The sequence below is a fragment of the Petaurus breviceps genome, unplaced genomic scaffold (assembly GCF_028583685.1).
Source record: "Petaurus breviceps papuanus isolate PSGF00001 unplaced genomic scaffold, PetGlider_PUasm1.0 187, whole genome shotgun sequence".
Taxonomy (NCBI): Eukaryota; Metazoa; Chordata; class Mammalia; order Diprotodontia; family Petauridae; genus Petaurus; species Petaurus breviceps.
In genome coordinates, this window is record NW_027185799.1 from 14,235,872 (window position 1) to 14,252,271 (window position 16,400).

The 16,400-nt window shown below is 37.8% G+C and overlaps 1 protein-coding gene across 1 annotated transcript in view; it reads right to left on the reverse strand.

Moving 5' to 3' along the window:
• CCDC171 (coiled-coil domain containing 171) overlaps positions 1 to 16,400 on the reverse strand; it is a 555,758-nt gene that overhangs the window by 139,145 nt on the left and 400,213 nt on the right. The gene's annotated exons all lie outside the window — the stretch shown is intronic.

Genomic DNA, 16,400 nt, shown 5'->3' on the forward strand with positions numbered 1-16,400 from the left:
TATAGCCAGGTTCTGGGGTTCCCAGATCAAGGAGAAAATATTACAAGCATCCAGGAAGAAACACTTTGAATATTGTGGAAACACAATTAGGATAACACAGAATCTGGCAGCTTCTACACTGAGGGATCGAAGGGCTTGGAACATGATATTCTGGAAGTCAAAAGAGCTGGGATTAAAAGTAAGAATAACCTAGAGGCGGCCAGGTAGCTCAGTGAGTAAGAGCACCGGCTCCAGTGTCGGGATGACCTGGAGATCGAATCCCGGGCTCAGACACTCAGCACCACACCCAGAAATAACTGGCTGTGTAACCTTGAGCAAGTTACTTAACCCCGATTGCTATGCTATATATAAATGAATGAATGAGTGAGTGAATAAATAAATAAATAAATAAAACTAAGAATAACCTACCCAGCAAAACTGAGTATCATGTTTCAGGGGACAATATGGTCATTCAATGGAATAGAGGACTTTCAAGCATTCTTGATGAGATTTTGCCCACAGGCTGTTTTATCATTTTTGTCTTTTTCTGAATTTGTGTCTTAGATCTTCCTTGTCACCATAATTCTCTATCATCACATTCCTTTTTTGTTGTTTTTTGCTCATCTTTTTTGGCCTTCTTCCTTTCTTTTGAATTTGAGTTCTGCTCCCAAGATGGCAGGAGCACAATCTCAGGCTTCTTATGTCAGAGGCTACAAGCCCTGGCTGTTTACCTGCTGCTGCACTGATGTTGCCCTGGGGCCCAAGGGGAACCCTCATGTCTGGTGCTGTACTGCAGGACTGGGGTGGAGGAGTGGCTGGCTATGCTGGAGACCATAGGGGTCTGGAAGCTTACATGGTGCTGAGTTGGGGTCTTAGTGGTGTCTGGTGTATGCTGAGGCTGGTGAGGTATTTCTGCATTGACCCAGCCAACTCTGAAGCACATGGATGTTTGGCCAGTGGAGGCAGCCTGTTTGCCCAGAGCTATACTGAAGCACTTGGTGGTGGCCAGCACTAATGGCTGCTTATTTGCTTAGGTATCCATAGGTCTGGCATCTACCTGTTTGCCCAGTGCTATGCTGAAGCATGTGCAATTCTCAGATTTGGAGTATGTTCACTCCCCTTGCTATGCTGAGGCACGCGGGGGTCCTAATGTTGGCATTTGCCTGCTCCACCAAACTAGGGCTCAGGATCTATTGCTGTTTTGCTGAGGTGGGGCTTGCTGCCAGGTTGCTGTGATACTTCCTGTCTTAGACTATGTTCCCCGTCTGCATGAGTGAGACAGACTTTCTTGCCAATCTTCCAAGTTTCTTGGGCTAAAAAATTGTTTCACCCCATCTTTTTGCTGGTTCTGCTGTTCCAGGATTTGTTTGGGGGCTCTATCTTATCGTGGTTTCGAGGTGAATATGGGAGAATTACAGTGATTTACTGCTTACTTTACCATCTTGGTTCCTGGAAGTACTCAAAGATACTTTATACAACTTGAGAAAAAGTTATAAAATTCATTTAGAAAAACAAAAGAGGGGCGGCCAGGTAGCACAGCGAGTAAGAGCACCAGCTCCAGTGTCAGAACGACCTGGAGATCGAATCTCGGGCTCAGACACTTAGCACCCACCCAGAAAGACCTGGCAGTGTAACCTTGAGCAAGTTACTTAACCCCGATTGCTTAAAAAAAAAAAAAAGATCTGAACTATCAAGGGAAATAACGAAAATGAATGAGGATAAAGGGGAATAGCTCTTCTAGACCTTGTACTATATTAGAAAACAGAAGTCATAAAAACCATCTGGTATACTCTAAAAAATGGAGACATAGATTAATGGAACAGAATAGACAAAGGATAATCAGAAACAATGGAATATAATAATCTAATTTCAGATACATCAGAAAACACAAATTACTTAGGAAAGAATTCCTATATGATTAAAAAAAAAACCTGCTGGGAATCCTGGAAAGCAGTGTAGCAGAAATCAGGTATAGGCCAATAGCTTTCACTATATTCCACAATACATTCTAAATAGATATGTGATCTCAATATTTTTAAAGTACATCCTATAAAATAATTAGAGAAATAAATGACATGCCTTCCTAAACTGTGAGCAGAGATGTATTCTTAACCAAATAAGAGTAAATTACAATAGATAAAACTTCAATGAAACTGAAAAGTTTCTGCACTGACAAAATTAATGCACCTAGGATAATTAGGGAACAAGGGCAAAGGAAAAAAAAATCTTTGTAACAAATTTCTCTGATAAGAGCTCCTTTCCCCAATAGATAGATAAGTGGCCAAAGGATATGAATAATTCTCAAAATAAGAAGTATAAACTTATAACATGAAAGAATACTCTGAATCATCGAAAATAAAGGAAATGCACATTAAAACCTGGCAAACTGGCAAAGATGGCAAAAGAAGGAGATAGCTAATGCTGGAGGGAATGTGGGAAGAAAAATAAGGCACATTTATACATTTTAAAAGAACTGTGTACTGGTGCAATCATTTTGGAAAGAAATGTGGAATTTAAAAAAAGAAATGAAATATATACTTTTTGATCCAGAGATTTCATTATAAGGCTAATACTTTAAGGAGATCATTGACACAAATAAAGTCCTTATATAAATCAAAATATTTATAACAACTTTTTGTGATAGCAAAGAATTGGAAAGTAGATGTTCCTCAATTGCAAAATGTCTAAATAAATTGGGGTGTATGAGTAAAATTAAATATTAATGTGATGTAAGAAATTAAAATTTAAGGAATATAGAGAAGTATGAAAAGATCTACATGAATTGATGGCAGAGTGAAGGAGAACCAAGAAAATAATACACAATTACTGCAACAATAGAAACAGAAAGAACAACCAGACACATACACACATCAAAAGTGAATGCTTCAAAATTTTAAAGAACAAACATGATTTGAAAGTAGAGAAATACAGAAGGCAAAATAGAGGTTGAAAGAATCTACCGATCACCTCCTAAAAGAGATCCCAAAAAGAAAACTCCTAGGAATATTATAGCCAGGTTCCAGGAATTCCCAGATTAAGGAGAGAATATTACAAGCAGCCAGGAAGAAACAATTTGAATATTGTGGAAACACAATCAGGATAACCCAGGATCTGGCAGCTTCTACACTGAGGGATCGAAGGGCTTGGAATATGATATTCTGGAGGTCAAAGGAAATAGGATTAAAACCAAGAATCACCTACCCAGCAAAACTGAGTATCATGTTTCAGAGGAAAATATGGTCATTCAGTGGAATAGAGGACTTTCAAGCATTCTTGCTGAAAAAACCAGAGTTGAATAGAAAATTTGACATTCAGATACAAGAAGCAAGAGAAGCATGAGAAGGTAAACAGAGAAAAGGAATCATAAGGAACTTATTAAAGTTGAACTATTAACATTCCTACATGGAAAAACAATAATTGTAACTTATGAAACTTTTCTCCGTAGTTGAAGGGATTAGAAATATATATATTTGTCTATATATGAGGGTATATGGGCATATGAATACACATGTGAATGTGTGTATATATGTTGACAGGTATACATAGAGGGAACAGGACCAATTTAACAGGAAGAAATGATACTTAAAAGGTGAAATTAAGAGGTGAGAGGAATATAATGAGAGGAGATGGGGAGAGACAGATTGGGGTAAACTATCTCATACAGAAGAGACAAGGGAAAATGGTTACAATGCAGGGGAAGAATAGGAAGGCAAAAGGGAATGGGTCAACCTTATTCCCATTGAATTTGGCTTGAGGAGGGAGTGAAATACACAATAAATAGGGTATCTCACCCTCCAGGAGAATAGGGGGGGAAAGGGATGAGAGGGGGGATGATAGAAGGGAGGGTAGGCTGGGGGGGAGGGAAGTTGGAAGCATTCACTTTTGAAAATAGACGGGATCAAAGTAGAGAATAGAACAAGTGGGAGGTGGGATAGGAGGGAGGGAAATATAGTCAGTCTTTTATAATATATCTACTATGTTATTGTTTTGCATTAGCCACACATGTACAACCTATACTGAACTGCTTATCTTCCCAGTAAGGGTGTGTGACAAGGAAGGAAGGGAATGAATCTGGAATTGAAAGTTTTAAATCAAATATTCAAATATATACATATATAGGTATATATATATATATGTGTGTGTGTGTGTATATATATATTTTTGTATATATATACTATTATTAATACCATCTTACATGTAATTGGGAAATAAGATATACAGGCATTGAGGCATAGAGATCCACTGGAAAAGTCGAAAGGGATAAGGGAGAAAATATGGGAGAGAGCAGACTGGAGGAGGGGATATCCTGTGGGACTGCTATTTTGGGGCAGTGGGTAGGGGAAAAACGGGGAGAAAATTTGTAACTCAAAATCTGGCGGAAACGAATGATGTAAATCAGAAGTTAATAAAGCATTAAAAAAAAATTAGAGAAACAAGAAGACACTCCCATCCAATCTCTTTGCAAAAGTCCACAAATGCACATGCTTTTATGTATTTTATTAGAGATGCTGATTTTTTCTATTTTTTTGTATTTTAAAAATACTATTGGCTATATGTGATCATTCTCTGGGATGGGGAAAGGGAACAGAATAAGGGAAACAGGTGATATAAAAAAGAAAAGACTGATTAAAAATGTATTAAAATAATAAAACTAGTACTCATATGATGAGTTTATACCTTATATTGTTTTGTCACTATCATCTATTTGGTCCATTCTAATTTTTAGGGATTTTGTTAGCTGACCAAAGGATTTTTAAAAATATCTTATGCCAATCTGTTCATTCCCTTTCCAATCCTTTATTCCATAGTTCTCTTTTCTTTTCCATTTTTTTTCCATCTAGCATTTTCATCTCATTTAGTAAAACCCCTTATGTGGGAGTGAGGCAGTTTAACATATCAAACTTGCTTCTATACCATAATGTAGGCAAAGAAAACCAAACTGCTTGTAGCAGGGTAGAAAGTATCTCATAGTAAAAACAAATGACCTGAAAAACAGACTGAGAAAAAAAAATGAAAATCACTGTATCACCTAAAAACCAGGATGAAAAAACGAGTCTTGGGGCAGCTAGGCAGTGCAGTGAATAGAACACTGGCCCTGGAGTCAGGAGGACCTGAGTTCAAATCCAGCCTCAGACACACAACACTTACTAGCTGTGTGACCTTGGGCAAGTCACTTAACCCCAATTGGCCTGCATTCCCATCTCCAAAAAGCAAAAAGAAACAAAAACACAAGAGAGTCTACTTATCACATTTCAAGAAATGTTAAGAGAAAATTGCGGGGCGGCCAGGTGGCACAGCGAGTAAGAGCACCGGCTCCAGTGTTGAGAAGACCTGGAGATTGAATCCCGGGCTCAGACACTTAGCACCCACCCAGAAACACCTAGCCGTGTAACCTTGAGCAAGTTACTTAACCCCAATTGCTTAGGGGCGGCCAGGTGGCTCAGCGAGTAAGAGCACCAGCTCCAGTGTTGGGACGACCTGGAGATCAAATCCCGGGCTCAGACACTCAGCACCACACCCAGAAATAACTGGCCATGTTACCTTGAGCAAGTTACTTAACCCCAATTGCTTTAAAAAAAATTAAAAAAAAAGAGAGAGAGAAAATTGCCTAGGCCTCTTAGAACAATAGAGCAAAGTGAGAAATAGAAAGAATTTTGCAATCACCACCTGAAAAAAACCTCAAAATGGAAACTCCCAGCAACATTATACTCCAAATCCAGAACTTTCAGGTCAAAGAAAAAATATTGCAAGCAGTCAAAAATAAGAGAATTCAAGTACAAATGAACCACAGTCAAGATCATACACAAATTAGGATTTACCATTATAAAGGAACAGGGAACTTGAAGTATAATATTCCATAAGGCAAAAAAGTACCCTTAAAGACAAGAATGTACCTCATAAAACTGTATATAATCCTACAGAGGAAAAGGAACCTTTAATGAAGTAGAAGATTTTCAAACATTTATGATGAAAAGACTAATGCTACATAGAACTTTGAAGTACAAACACAGGAGTTAAGAGAAACATAAAAGGGTAAAAACATGAATGAACAATCATAAGGGACTAAGCATTCTAATACAGACAGATGATACTAGTGTTCCCTCAGAATCCTATTATCATTAAGGATCAGAGAGAGAATCTAATTAGATAGAAGATCTGAGAGTAGTTCTATTGTCTTGATGATGGTAAAAGAAGAATAAAATGGTAAGGGAAAGGGAATATACCAGAGTGGTGAAGGGAGAAGAAGGTTAGAGAAAATTATCTCATATTATTGAGGTGTACAAATAGATATCTATACAAATAAGGAGGAAGGGGTAAGGACAGTAGCTGACATTTGAAATTTACTCTCATCTTAACTGGTAAAAGAAGGAAAGAATGCATGCATACACACACCCAGAGTTGAGTATGGAAATATAGTTCACTCAATGAGGAAATAAAAGAGAAAGGGGAAGGGAAAAAGGAAGAAGAAGAAATTAGAGGGAGAGCAAATTAAGGGATGGATTATTCTTAAGCACAAGTAACTTGATAACAATAAAAAAAATATTTCTAGCTCTTTTTGGTGGCAAAGAAATGGAAACTGAGGGCAGGTATACATCAATTGGTTTATGGTATATAAATGGAATGGAATGCTATTGTTCTATAATGGTTTCTGATGAAACTCAATATAATCAGCAGAACTGGGAGAACAATTTATACAATGACAACAAAATTGTAAAGTCAAACAACTTTGAAAGACTTAGGAACTCTGATCAGCATAATGACTGACCAAAATTCCAGAGGACTAATTATGAAACATACTATTCACATCCTAATATAGAATGCAAAATGGATTTTTTTTTTTTGCTTTTTGGAGAGGGGAAGGCAGGGCAATTACAGTTAAGTGACTTGCCCGAGGTCACATGGTTAATAAGCGTATGAGACCGAATTTGAACTCATGTCCTTCTGACTCCAGGGCCAGTTCTCTATTCACTATGTCATGTAGCTGCCCCGAAGTGACTTTTTTATTTTAAATATGGCCAATGAGGAAATTTGTTTTAACTCACTATGCATGTGTGTAACAGGTATTTTATTTTTCTTCCTTTCTTAATTTTCTAAAAAGAACCCCTAATGTAAAATCAAACTTTCAACTTATAGTTCTTTGTTGAACAATCAATTAAAATCTTTCAAGAGGTTGATACTTATAATTTTTTCTGTTTATTAAACATTTGACATCAAGAACTTAGCCATTTCTCAATGAAGATATCCCAAGAAAAGTACCTTTCACTTTTCATAGAGGTTTGTGTATGTAAGCATATTCTCACATATAGACATACCCTAAATAGCACCAATTCCTCTGAGACAATGTTCATCAAAACACTATTATAGAGGAGTAGAAAGTTTAATAGAACAATAGAATAAAAAGGTGATCAGACCACTGGCATTATACTGGCTCTCAAGAAACTTCCCTAGGAGGACTTCTGTCAAGGGCTACTTTATGCAGCGGGTATTCCTCTCTATTTAGAAGTTGATAAATTCAAACTTTAAATATTTAAGTCTCTTTTAGCAAACTTAAGAATAATAAAATATAACATCTTTCTTCAGCTAATGCTTTTTATTTAATATAAAAGCAAAATTCACTCATACATCATAGAGGTATTTTGTATTTCAATTATTTGTTTTACCTATTTATATAAAATTGCATAGTTTAATTAGTAAATGATAACTATATGGATCTAAGTGCTTTCAAAAACAATTTCTCTGAACTTAGAATTTAGACTGTAGGAGTGAGCAATATTCCTAGATAAATGGAAAATTAAAATGTTCTGTATCACACCTAAGTGCAAATATAGTAATCATATCTGTCTTATTTTCATGTGACATAGACCCCATTCAGACCTGTGCAGAATTGTCCCTCATACTAGTCACATGCAAAAGACAGTCTGTTTCCACATTTGGGTATTTTCTTGTATACTTTTTTTTATGAACATTTGGGAATATACCTATTAAAATATACCTCTTGGCAAAAAAAAACTGTCCCACAGCACCAATATAACAAACAAAAATTCCTGATAGGTAACTTTGGAAGACATCTTAATCTTTAGGAAGCTCCATAAGCTCAGGACACTGGGATCTAATTTGATAAATCTTTCAGGAAGTTCTATCTGCAGTTAATCCTCTAATAAGCTGCTATTTATGAATCTGGTTCAATAAGAATTTTGAGCACTGAATGAAAAACTGTTACTTATTTAACCAATAAATTTAAAAAACATTATTAAGTGCCTGTAATGTGCCAGACACAGTGCTAAGTGCTAGGGATACAAAGAAAGGGGAAAAGATGAAAACAATTTGTCTTCAAGGGGCTTACAATTCTAATGTGGGACACAACTTGTGAGGAAACATGAACATCCAAGATACATATAGATTTAAACAGTTAACTTTAGAGGAGAAGGTTCAAGAGACTAAAGGGCGCAGCAAGCCTTTGCTACAGAAAGTGGTTTGTGAGTCAAAACTTTTTTTTAATTTATTTATTTACTTTTAGTTTACAACATTCAGTTCCATGATCCCTGGAGTTCCAGATTTTCTCCCTTCCCTCTCCTCCCCCCATGCCCCATGGTGACATGCAATCCAATATAGGTTCTACAAATACCTTCACACTAAACATTAGTCAAATTGTAAAGAAGAATTATAATCAAAGGAGTGAACAACGAGAAAGAAGGAACAAAGCAATACAAAAAAAAAAAGAGAGAGCAAGTAGTTTGCTTCAATCTGCATTTAGATTCTGTAGTTCTTTCTCTGGATATGGATAGACCTCTTCATCATGAATCCCTTGGAGTTGTTGTGAGCTGAATCTTGAAAGATGCCAGAGACATCAAGAGGTAGAAGCAAGAAGAAATAAGATTCTAAGCATAGAGGACTGCCAACAAAGGCAAGGAGATGAAACTATCACTGTTCCACAAATTGCTTGGTAGGGCATAAAACATGAGAAGACGGTTGGGGGAGGGGCAGGGTTGGAACCAAAATAGCAGAGTAAAAGAAGGAAATTGCTTGAGCTTGTCCCCCAATCACCTTCAAGTACCTGTAAAAAATTACTCGAAACAAATTTTAGAGTTACAGACCACAAAATGACAAAATGAAACACATCTCTAGCTCAAGACAGCCTGGGAGGCTGACAGGAAGAGTCTATTGCACTGGGCTAGAAATGGAGCACAGTCTCACAAATGCCCCACCAACACAGACCAAGCTAGAGCAGACCTCAAGGGACTGAATCACTGGCAGCTGTGGCAGTTTCCAGACTTCTCAACCTACAAACACCAAAGATAAAGTAAAAGGTCAGTGGGAAAAGTCTGTTGGACCTGGGTGAGAGAAGAGCGAGGTCCAGTCACACAGCCCCAGGGCTGTGGAGGTGGCAGCAGTAGCAGCAGCTGCTTCTAGAGCTCCAGGCCCACAGATGGTGGAGGTATCAAACGACTAATCAGAGGGCAATTGCAGGGATCTCTTTGCTGGCACTGAGGCAGGATTCTCTTGCTTTTCCCTACTTGAATTCATGTTGCAGTCTTTGATGGAGGTCTTGGGGTGAGGAGGAATGCTGGTATGGCAGAGCTTGTGGTAGCTGTGGAGAGGGAGTCCTCCTCACAGTTCTGAGGTAGGTGCCTACAAGTAGCTCTGACAACAACTGCGCAAAACCACAGAAATCTAGGACAGAGTACTTTCCACTCTGGAAACAGAGTCTTACCTTGGCAAAGAGCTCAAAAGTCTGGGGAAATAAGCAAAGAGAAGAAAAAACATCAGACTACAGAATCTTCCTTTGATGACAAAGAAGGACAAAACATACAGCCAGATGAAGACAACAAAGTCAAAACTCCTGCATCAAAAGCTTCCAAGAAAAATATGAATTGGTCACAGGCCATGGAGGAGCTCAAAAAGGATTTTGAAAATCAAGTAATAGAAGTAGAGGAAAAATTGGAAGGAGAAATGAAAGTGATGCAAGAAAATCATGAAAAATGAAGTCAACAGCTTGCTAAAGGAGACCCCAAAAATACTAAAGAAAAATGTAAGAAGACTAAAAATGGAGGAAAGGGGAACATTATAAAGAGTCTTAAGAAATTCAGTGGCTAGACAAAGAAGTCCTATGGACAGAGTCTTACATACAAACTCTATGTTTATTATTAAGGGAATATATGTACATATAGTGTATTAGTATAATATAGATATAACATGTACATATGTATAAATCATTATATATGATATACGTGTACCTACATAATTATGTAAGTGTGTGTGCATACATGTTTGGGTGCATGTATATAGCATGTTTATACAGTGTTGTGTGTCATATAACATGTATGTTTATAATATATTCGTGTACTGTATCTATGATTATGCTAATTTTTTATCCTGTCCTTTCTTTACTTCAAGAATAAAGATGCTTAGGAGCAATGATGGTCTGTTTAGTAAAATTTTGGACAACTACAAAATAAAACAGATTGTTTTTATGCCAAGATCTAGGTTGTGAAAGATTTATTGAATCTTCCTTAATCCTAGAGTTGCATATTCATTGCTATATTTCCCTCTAACTGCTGTCATTTAAATTGTCATGTAGAATAGGGCAAATCAGGGTCAGTTTATGTAAGCGGCATCAATCTGAAGAACTTCATCAGTCTTTATTTCAAGGCATTATGCAAAGAAAACTGACATTAAGAGAGCTTTAACTGACAGCAAATGAAATCAATCAGCAAATCACTAAGCCATAATAAACTCTCTCAATTTGCAAAATAACCCTTCCTTTTCCAGGTCTTCACCTAGGCAACCTATCAAATACTGCCTTGGGGGGGAGGAGTTAGAAGGGGGGAATCAACAACAACAAAAAACCAACAATATCTAAATGCCTTATAATTATGCTTACAGTAGCTAAATGTCTGAGGGCTCTCAGTCTTCAATTTCTTAATTATAAGAATAAAAAGGTAATCCTAGTCAAGTTTTACTTACTGTTTTTAAGTCATAGGATCTAAAAGTGCTATTAAAAGGTTAAGCTTTTCGTATACATTTTTGGCTGTTAATAATGTAGTGACAAATTATATTCATACCATTCAACAGCTCTTCTACTCATAGTGCTGAAAGTTATAACTATAATCAAGCTCCATACTTCTATAAGACTTTTTACCTAAGTATAGCTCAAACATTTCACAAACAGAAAAATACTGTCACCATGTCACGGAGATAGAAGCTTATGCACAGAGATGTTAAATAGTGTGAATACAGTGACAATACAAGGTACAAAAAAAAATAAAGGAAGTAGGCATATAACTGAATTCCTCTGTATATCTAGTACCTATCATGTGTAGGGGGATATGAACTACCTCAACTATATACTGAACTTTGCTGAAACTCTAAAGCTATCAAAAATTTTCTTGACTGAGAGAGTATTTCTTGTTTTTGTTGTTTAGTAGTTTTTGAGTCCTGTCCAACTCCTCATGACCACATTTGGGGTTCTCTAGACAAAGATACGAGCTGAACATTTTCTTCTCCAGCTCATTTTACAGATGAGGAAACTGAGGCAAAAAGGGTTAAGTGACTCGCCCTGGGTCACACAGCTTTTAAGTATAGGAGACCAGATCTGAATTCAGGAAGATTAGTCTTCCTAATTTCAGGTCCAGCATTCTATCCACTGAGCCAGCTAGATGCAAGAATGTAGTTCCTCAAATGAAACACAACAAATAATTTTTTTAGCAAAACAAAACAAACAAAAAGTAAATTTAAAAAAACAGAATAAATCTCAGCAACGTATTTCCAGCTGTTTCTGACCTCAGTACTATTTCTGAGGTCCAAGTTACACACTAGTTCTGAGCTATGTTCCCTCTCCTTATCCCAAATCTCAAACACAATCCAGGTCCCAAGATAACATACATCTATTCCTTAACTTGTTCATTTTAGGCCCTTTCCTAGACAAAATAATTGAAGGACTGACAGTAAAGAACAGAACACATCTATTCCTACCCTTTTCTTGAAACCTAGGCCAGTGAACACAAACTATGGTGGGTCCTACAAAGCACTTTGATGGATTGCATATAACTTTATTGAATGAGGACAAGCCTTGCTAAATTTAGAGAGATTTGTCATCAAACTCCTGGATACCAAATAACGATTTTTTTTTATTCTGGCTAAAGCAATTTGTGAAACCATCTATTAAAGTATTTACCAAGAACTGTGATCTCCATCATAAAACAAAAATATCCACACAAACAAAATTATAGATCCTTGAAGTATAGAAATATTTAAGCTTGGGAAAGCAAATAAGACAGTAAAACACAATTTAGGAGGAAGGAGGGATAGGAAATAGGAATCATTAAGTTAAAGTAGTCATGTTCAGTAAAAAGGAAAATCATAAATATTTCCGTATCCAAGGTAAATAGTAGAATCACTTTATCTTTTTCATGCTGCTCCTTTTCTATACAAAGCTAGAAAGTCATCTCCACTAGTATTTTATGTAATTTTTAGTAACTGTAATCACAGAATCATACACAGATCAATGTCAGTCAACTTCCCTGAAATCTGATTTACCTGTACACCTAGAAAAGTCCTTTAAAAATTTTAGCTTGATGTTAAATAAAATAAGGAAACTTTTATTTTGAAAATGACCTTCACATGAATGTGTACAAATACAAAAGGGGAAACTGAGAGTAATATATTAGTACTTCCTGAGAAAAGAATACAGTTTAAAAAAAAGTGGGCTACTAGACTCAAGTATCCAGTGGACCAGTTACCTATATTGTTTACATCCAAAAAGTCTAAGGATCCTACAGCCAGGTCTGGGCAACTAGGTGGCAAAATGGGTAGAGAGCTGGACCTGGAGTTATGAGGACCTGAATTAAAATCTGGCTTCAGACTCTTACTAGCTGTGTGACCCTGGGAAAGTCACTTAATCCTGTTTGTACACATGCATCAAAAAAGGACCTGGAGAAGGAAATGGCAAACCACCCCAGTATCTTTTGTCAAGAAAACCCCAAACCAACAAAGAGTTGGACAGAACTGAAACAAATGAATAACAACAACAAAAACAACCTAAAAAGGTCAATTTGGGGGGCAAATTTATATAAATTCTTTTACCTACTTTGTCAAAGGCCCTTTTATGCTAAGTAGTTTGAAATAATTCATATTGGGTTTTATTTGGTGTCAGGTCAGACCACTGACATCATATTCTTCTAGGAGAGAATAATATTTTCAAATTTTTCGCCTGAGTAAGGGGAGGAAATCAGAGGATTCCTCAAAAACATGACAAAAGACTTATTTTTCTTGTTCTTCCATATCATCTGATATCTTTTGAAGAGTTTCATCAACTTAAAAGCACTCCCCACTAATCTCTCAAATGCAACTTACAACACAGGATAAGAACAGAGGCTGGGCCTCCATTTCATCAAGAATTTGACTGAATCAAGAACATGAGGAAACTTCCTCCACCAGTATAAGTTGTCACCTTCTCTGAAACTTGAAATTGCCTGGAGTCATGAGGGCTTGTGTGTGTTGCCCAGGGTCACAAAGTCCATATTATAAAATCTAATATATATACATGTAAGCATTATACATAAACATATACTAGCTCTTTCACTCACTTTGAGCTATTTAGCAAAGGTATTTATTCTCCCAATGCTAATGGAAACAAATACTAACTTACTGTCGTGAAATTAATACTCAAATTGTGCTTTAACTATATGAAATACCAACCATTAGTATGGCGTGTGGGCATGCCTCATGGCCTGCAGAAATGTTAACCATAAGGCCTTACAATTGAAAGAGACTGTAAACATTATCTATTCCCATCCCATCATATTACCAGATGAAAAAACTAAGGTGGAGGGAGGTAAAGAGATTTATTTGGCCAAGATGGTGTTATTAATTTGTCACAGAATCTAAAAATCAAGAACAGACCATCAGGGTAGGGGGCGGAGCCAAGATGGCAGAGTAGAAGCACGACATTCCTGCAGCTCCAGTTTCCACCTTCCCCAATCCATGTAAAAAGGGGACTCTAAACAAGTTTTGGAGCTGCAGAACCCACAAAATGACACAGAGAAGCTAATCTGCTGAGGACAGCCCGGCAGGCCGGAAGGAACACAGCACAGCTCTCTGGGATCCAAGCTCAGCCTCACGACGAGGCTTTAGCCCCAGGGCAGGCCTGACCAGCCACTGGCCAGAGGGACTCCAGATCAGCAGCAGCTGTGGCCGTTTCCAGATTTATCAACACATAGATGCAAAGGACAAAGTGAGAGGTCAGTGCAGTCTAGACAGTGGGAGTGCGTGGCTTTTACCCCCGGGGCGAGAAGCCACTGTGAGGCCCACACAGCCAGCCAGTGCCCCTTGGCAGCTTCAGCTCCTGGCCTGCACAGTGTAGGGGGACCAAGCACCAGTCTGAGGGGTAATCACTCTTGCTTTAACCTGTTTGGATCTGGGTTGCAGTCTAGGGTGGAGGTCCTGGGGTGTATGACCAGCTTGCCAGAGCACTTGGAGACCTCAGAGAGGGCACCCATCTAATACCTCCGACAGCTGAGAAAACCCCAGCGTTTGGGGCGAAAGCTCCCCTGTCTGGTGGCAGAGTCCTACTGTAACAAAAAGCCCAAAAGTCAAGTAATTGAGTGGCAAAATGAGCAGGCAAAGGAAACAAAGCAGACAGAAGATTCCAACATTACACTCCTATTTTGGGGACAAAAAGGAGCAAAGCATGGTACAGGAGGAAAACAGTGAAGTCAGAATTCCTGCACCAAAAGCTTGAAAGGAAAATACAAGCTGGTTACAGGCCATAGGGGACCTTAAGAAGCAGATAAGAGAAGTGGAGGAAAAATTGGGAAGAGAAATGAGAACAATGCAAGAAAATTATGAAATGAGAGTCAACACCCTGACTGAGGAAAATCATACCTTAAAAAACAGACTGACTCAAATGGCAAAGGAGGCTCAAAAGGGCAATGAGGAGAAGAATGCCTTAAAAATTTGAATTTGCCAGATGGAAAAAGAATCTCTAAAGCTCACTGAGGAGAATCATTGCTTCAGAATTAGATTGGAGCAAATGGAAGCTAATGACTTTATGAGAAATCAAGATGCTGTTAAACAGATCCAAATAAATGAAAGAATAGAAGGCACTGTGAAATATCTTATGGGAAAAACCACTGACCTGGAAAATAGATCCAGGAGAGATAATTTAAAAATTATTGGACTACCTGAAAGCCATGACCAAAGTAAGAACCTAGAAATCATCCTCCAGGAAGTTCTCAAAGAAAACTGCCCTGATGTTTTCGTACCAGAGGGCAAAGTAGAGGTTGAAAGAATCCACTGATCACCTCCTGAAAAAGATCCCAAAAAGAAAACTCCTAGGAATATTATAGCCAGGTTCCAGAATTCCCAGATTAAGGAGAGAATATTACAAGCAGCCAGGAAGAAACAATTTGAATATTGTGGAAACACAATCAGGATAACCCAGGATCTGGCAACTTCTGCCCTGAGGAATCGAAGGGCTTGGAATATGATAGTCCTGAGGGCAAAGAAGCTGGGATTAAAACCAAGAGTCACCTAACCCGCAAAACTGAGTATCATGTTTCAGGGGAAAAGTTGGTCATTAGGTGGAATAGAGGACTTTCAAGCATTCTTGCTGAAAAAACCAGAGTTGAATAGAAAATTTGACATTCAGATACAAGAAACAAGAGAAGCATGAGAAGGTAAATAGGGAAAAGAAATCATAAGAAACTTATCAAAGTTGAACTATTAACATTCCTATGTGGAAAAACAATAATTGTAACTTATGAAACTTTTCTCAGTAGTTGAAGGGATTAGAAATATATACATATGTCTATATATGAGGGTATATGGGCATTTGAATACATGTGTGAATGTGTGTATATATGTTTACAGGTATACATAGAGGGCACAGGACCAATTTAACAGGAAGGAATGATACTTAAAAGGGGAAATTAAGAGGTAAGAGGAATATAATGAGAGGAGATGGGGAGAGACAGATTGGGGTCAACTATCTTATACAGAAGAGACAAGGGAAAATGATTACAATGGAGGGGAAGAATAGGAAGGCAAAAGGGAATGGGTCAACCTTATTCCCAGTGAATTTGGCTTGAGGAGGGAGTGAAATACACACTAATTAGGGTATCTCACCCTCCAGGAGAGTAGGGGGAAAGGGGATGAGAGGGGAGTGATGGAAGGGAGGGCAGGCTGGGGGGGAGGGAAGTTGGAAGCATTTTTGAAAAGGGCCGTGATCAAAGTAGAGAACAGAACAAGTGGGAGATGGGATAGGAGGGAGGGAAATATAGTCTTTTACAATATATCTACTATGTTATTGTTTTGCATTAGCCACACATGTACAACCTATACTGAACTGCTTATCTTCCCAGTAAGGGTGGGTGACAAGGAAGGAAGGGAATGAATCTGGAATTGAAAATTTTAAAATCAAA